At 41.9% G+C, this 5,714-nt stretch overlaps 1 long non-coding RNA gene across 1 annotated transcript; it reads right to left on the bottom strand.

The window, feature by feature from the left end:
- Window positions 1-202: 202 nt before the first annotated feature.
- On the bottom strand, window positions 203-4,639 carry LOC102028512. The gene is made up of 3 exons (XR_259957.1): window positions 4,462-4,639; window positions 1,849-1,935; window positions 203-259 (listed from the first exon to the last, which is right to left on the bottom strand). It is a non-coding gene; the product is annotated as an uncharacterized LOC102028512 (long non-coding RNA).
- Between the last annotated feature and the right edge of the window lie 1,075 nt (window positions 4,640-5,714).

The raw sequence follows: 5,714 nt of genomic DNA, 5'->3' as shown, positions 1-5,714 counted from the left end.
TGCATTAGAAATTGATATCTTTGAAGTCCAGGCCAGGAAAGAAAGACACTGACTTACATTTTCCCTTGTAAGAGTAGGCTTCAATTTTCTGTGCAAGGAAACCCAAATACGGTGGCTTAAATTAGAACATTTTATCATCTTGTGTAAAAACTGGAGGTCAGCATCCAAGGGGGATACGCATTCGTCAGAAACCCAGGCTTACCTCAGTTTTCTTCTCTGCCATCCCTTTAGAAGTAGTGTGTGTGGGCCAAGATGTTTGCTGAAGTGCCAGTTATTATCCACATCAACAGAAAGAAGGAAAAAGAAAAATCATGCCTTCTCCCTTTTAGGACAGTTTTCAAAGTTGTACATACTACTTCTATTTAAATGCACTGGCCAGAATTTGATCATATATTTGTACCTAACTTTAAAGGTGACTAAGAAATGTAATCTTCATTCTAGGGACCCATAAATCCAATGAAATCAGTAGGTTTTATAATAGAAAAAAAGGGGGAAAAAAGGCAAAGTCCCAGCCATCTCTATGTTTAAAAAGACCCTCTAGGTGTGTTTTAAATTCTACATTTCCGACTTGCCTCTTACTTATACAATTGACTTGAGTAATGACTTCACATGGTTTCGGTATAACCAGTCTAATAGTCACGCAATAGCTTATGTTAAAGCAATACTAATATTGTGTGATGGAAAATCTTGATGTATTCTCGTGTGTATGAGATCTTTTCTCATGTGTACAGCTCATTTTTCCTTTAGTTCTCATCCCTGACAGTAAGAATATCTTCAAACTGTTTTTCTTTCACTTGTCTTTCTCCCAGGTGTGATCTAACAATTCTTTTCCCCAACCCTTCTTTAGTCTTCTGAGGCTATGTTTTGGTTTTTAATAAAAATTAGCCCTTGTAAAATGTACGTGATTAATCAACTTTGATTATTTAAAAAACGTTATTATTTTTCATTGGGGATAAACTGGAAATAGGATAGTTATGGTGATATATGACTGGAGATATAAAATAGTGCAAATTTTTCAATTTATGGAAGAGGTATCTTTAATTTTTGCAGGCTTAAATCTGTCTCTCAAGCATCAATATCATGCAGGGTAGATGAGCAATATCAAGCGGATCTGCTGGTGCATGTGTTTCCCTTGCTTTTCAATGTGAACTTTGCATCCTGAAGTTCTTCAGCTTTTAAGGCTGCACTTACTTTGAATAATAATGAGAGTGGTAGTAGTGATAATAAAAACATCAGCATCCTTCCCACATGCATAGAACATGTAATTTCTTGTAATGCTCCCCATCGACTTGTGCCTAGATGTTCCCCCAAAACATCATGCACTCATAGGTGGGGTTTTTCAGAGCTGGCTGGATCTAGAGTGTGTGGCACTGGAATTGATTCATGGTGCAATGGTAGGATCAAGGGCACTAGGATTAAGGGTGTGACTGCTACCTGACCTAAGTAGAATGGAGAATATATAAGGGATAGAAAAAGCTGTGGTTGACCCTTGTTATTTTGCTACCTTCTGCCCACCGTAAACTGTCTCTCTTTTGCAATACCTGTCTGCTGTGCCACCCTGCCTTGGGGCAGTGGATTATGGACTGAAACCTCTACAAACTGGGAGCTCAGTAAACATTCCCTCCTTTAACTTTGGGTGTTGGGTATTATGTCCCGGCCATAAAAAAGAAACTAAGACACACCCCAAACATAATTCCTTAGAATAGCCAAGACTTCACAAATCTGTACTGGTTGTGGTGTCTTCCCCCGGTTGGCCATTGAGTTCCATGTGGCTTCTCTGAGCTTGGGCATGCCTTGTGTTGTCTTATAACCAGATTCGTATGGTTTTTTGGCTTAACTGAAACTTACTTGTTCCACTGCGGACACAGTCGCCTTCCTTCACCCCCAAAATCCTCAGTGCGGATGGGCTGCAATGGTTCACAAAGCAACTGAGGGCTTGAGAAACACAAAGCAAACAGGGAAAGGAAAAGCTCGAGATATCTCACCATACACTGCTCCTCCTGGAGCTCACTTCTACGTGGCCACTAGAAAGGAAATTTTCTCTGGACTGATTTTCTGAACAGATCTTTGCAAGTAGCTTCTCTCCCATATCAGTAACTTGTCCATAGTTGGTGAAGGTACCCGCCCACAGCACCCCCACCCACAACAGCTCTGCAGACAACCAAGTACACAGTGGTCTAGAGAAAGTGGGTAATATAATTTATTTTCTCTTTTAATACTATAAAATACACTTTTTATTTGTTTGCTTTGTCTTGCATTAAAAAATAGTACAATTTAAATTAAGGAAAGCTTTCACCGAGATGCCAGACTATTGTTTATAATACAGTACCAGCAAACTTACTGGCAAGGCTTAGTTTTGTCACGCACTTTTGCCTTGGTGCTAAACTTGGTGAACTGGGAATGTGCCCATGGGTGTTTTAAGAAGTGTGGGGTATAGAGCAGATGAGCTTTGGCTTTATCTCTTTCTCTGCCTCATGGGGACAGAACCTAAATTATAAATAAAGAGCAAAATAAAAGATAGACAATAGGATCTAGGGAGGTAGATCTTTCTCAGATGGGAAGGGGGTCAAGAAACGGAGGGAGGGGATAAAAATAGAGTGAAGATGTGTCCTGCGCACGTGCCAGCCCCACATAAGGAGCGCTAGCAATGCGCACCACCCACGCTCCGTGCCGTGGGCACCCTCTGCGGCCCACAGTGCACTGCCTTGCCACAGCGGGCCTGTCCGCAGCGCACAGCATCTGCTGCTCACACTGCTGGTAGCCCCCCACCCCCCCCTCACCACGGCCTCCACAGTTATTTCCCTGTGTCACTCTCTCTTTTTCTCCACTTTCTATCCTCCTAGTTGTTTACATTTCATTCACTGTGCTCATGTTTCTTGGATAATGAGATGCATAAGTACTGTATGCGGTGAGAATTTCCCTTCCATTTTACGGCCATAGAATGAGTTAAGGTCCTCAGCATCCCTGGTCCCTTCATTTGATGTTGAGTTTCTCAGAAACTGGTTCTTTACTGCCCAGAGGATTTTGCTTTATTTTGTTCAAATTTCGGAGCCCTTTTTGAATCTGGAACTGCTCCAGAAGTTTAATGGCTCTAGAGGACCTGCATTAGCACAGCCAGAGTTTTTCTGTACATCAGTTACAATAATAGTGTTTAGTATTCAACGTGTGCAACATAGCAGAATGTACAGAGCTGAACTAGGGGCTGTATTTTCCAGGAAGTCTCAACCCAATCCTGGGAAAAGATATGTCAAAAAGCTGCAACTCTTTGCTATCCGCAATAGATTTTGGGGGTAGTGTAAGTCTGTTAAAAATAATCTAGGGTTTAATATTATCTGTCAAGAAGATGCAAAGTTTTAGGAAACATTCTGGATATAATGGGAGAAAATGAGACATACTGGGAGAAAAGGATGCAATAGCTGAGAACTATTTGCAAGCAACAAAAATCCAACTAAAACTGACTTAAGGGAACAGAAGTTTCATTGGTTTTGTGAACAGAGCGAATGAGGTTAGGCGGCCTCAGGGCCATCTCTGCAGCTCCCTTCTTTGTTCTCCTTTGTCTGACAGTGCTCTTCTCTTTGCAGAGATTTCTCACTACACAGCAGGACCATGTCCTTCATGACTTCTTCACTGTTTCAGATTCTTGTCTTATTGATCTTTGCATCTCAGCGGCTACTGAGGAACAGCTGTCCACTTTACCTCCCCGCTTTGATGCATAGAAATTCCAGTGAAAGACTCTGATTGGCTGTTACGATCGTAAGCCTGCGGCACTGCTGTTTATCTGGCTAGATTTGTCCTGGCCTGTCCCTGGCCCATCCCTGTGCCAGGTGGAATGTTTTTGTTGGTGTGTGGCTTGGGTGAGGCACTGCGACTATCAATTCCCCCAAATTACATTATTTTTTGAAAGGAGTAGAAACAGTTGCTTGGAAAAGGAAAAGGGAATGTAAGATACCTGACGTTAGCTATAGGGATAAAAAAGGGAGTTTTAAAAATTTTTCAAATTCACAAACAAAGCAGTTGGAAAGTAGAATAATAATATACAAAACACAGGAAATAAAAGCACTAATTTGACGTGAGGATATGAAATTAAAATGATAGTCATGATAAAAATATTTGAAGATTATCAAAGATGCTTGAAGTTGTTAAGCACTGTAAAGCAGCTGATAGTGAGATGTATTCTGAAAGGTATCGTGAACTAAAGCAGGTATGATGTGAGGACCAGAGAGCAGTGCATTGAGGGATAAATGAAAAATAAAATTTCACAAGCACCTGGTTGAAATTTCATCTACTCGGAGTCTTAGTGTGGCATTGCGCGGGTTTTCTGCAAGTCTCACCTTTCAGAGTGGACAAAGACATTGTACAAGAAAGGAATGGAGTGGAGGTGTGAGTTTTTTCTGGGAAGCTACAGCTTCAGAGGTTTAACATCTGGAAAGTGCAGTACTGATCTCAGCCAGGATTACTCACCGTGATCCAACCAGCCAGCCACAGGCAGTGTGAAGACCAGAGGAAATTTCCACAGAGGACACAAAACAGCCTCCTCTGGACAGAGGCGTTTGCCAATGTCAGGAGTCCCTCCAACCACACAATACAGGGAAGTGTGTCCTGTGTTCGGTACTTAAAGGTCCCGAAGGTCATGGATTATTCTTTCCTAAGGAAATAAACAGTTGGAAATCAAATGAAGTGAAAGGAAAATTACTCAGTACTTCTTTAGAGTTCCTCGTTAGATAAATCCATGGCCATAATCTCTGGAAAAGATAAAAACTGTTATAAATATTCACTCCTTTCTACATTCTTCACTGATGTAAGATGCTCATCTGGAGCTCGACCTACCTTCTAGATATAGTAAACAGTCTGCTTCTATGCTGGTGGATTAGTGTATTAAGATAGAAAGACAGTGGGCTTCCAATCTTACTTTACCACTTAACTGTGACGTAGTAATTTGACTTTTTGAACCTCAATTTCCTCACTTTGGACAATGGAGAAATTTGGTACTAAGGTCCTAGACATTTTAAAAGCTGGTGTACTTTCTCCCAACTGACAATGCTTCCCCTTTAACAGGTGGAAATTAACTAGATGAAGGTACATGAAACCACTGTATAAGGTATAGACAGGAGGGGGCTTGACAGCGTCTAAGCACCTGCTGTGACTCTGGTGTGTGGGACACAAGGACGACAAAGACATAGTCTGTACAGCAATGTGGTAGGCAGACTGATGGCCCTCCAAAATGTCTGCATGTGGATTCTCTAGTTAAGGTAGTGTCTTGCGACGGGAAGATTATCCTGGTTATTTGAATGCGCAAGCAGCGCAGGACAGTCAGACTCAGGCAGAAGGAGACGTGAAAACAGAAGCACAGATCAGGATGACATGAGGAAGAGAGCGTAAGTGAAGGGAAGCAGAGCTGGAAAAGGCAAAGCTATGCATTCTCCTCCTTCCAGAATGATAAGGTAATGCATACTGATTTCTTAGTACCCTAAATTTGTGGTACTTTCTAACAGCAACAATGGGTAACTCACACATGTGGCTTCTCTGTATGAGACGAAGATGCCTACCAGTAGAGAATTTCAGTTCAATGTGGTACAGGCCATGACAGGTGGTTGCAGGGTGCTCCGGGAGGACCGGTGTGTGTGTGTGTGTGTGTGGTAGGGCTGTTTACAGGAGGCTTTCTGAAGCGGAAGAGCTCCGTCATGAAGATGCCCTTTCTTGTCTGTGAATTTCAG

The sequence above is a fragment of the Chinchilla lanigera genome, unplaced genomic scaffold, assembly GCF_000276665.1.
Source record: "Chinchilla lanigera isolate Chin_1 unplaced genomic scaffold, ChiLan1.0 scaffold00011, whole genome shotgun sequence".
Classification (NCBI taxonomy): domain Eukaryota; kingdom Metazoa; phylum Chordata; class Mammalia; order Rodentia; family Chinchillidae; genus Chinchilla; species Chinchilla lanigera.
The sequence above is the reverse complement of the archived record's forward strand: the minus strand, read 5'-3'. Positions and strand labels throughout refer to the sequence as shown.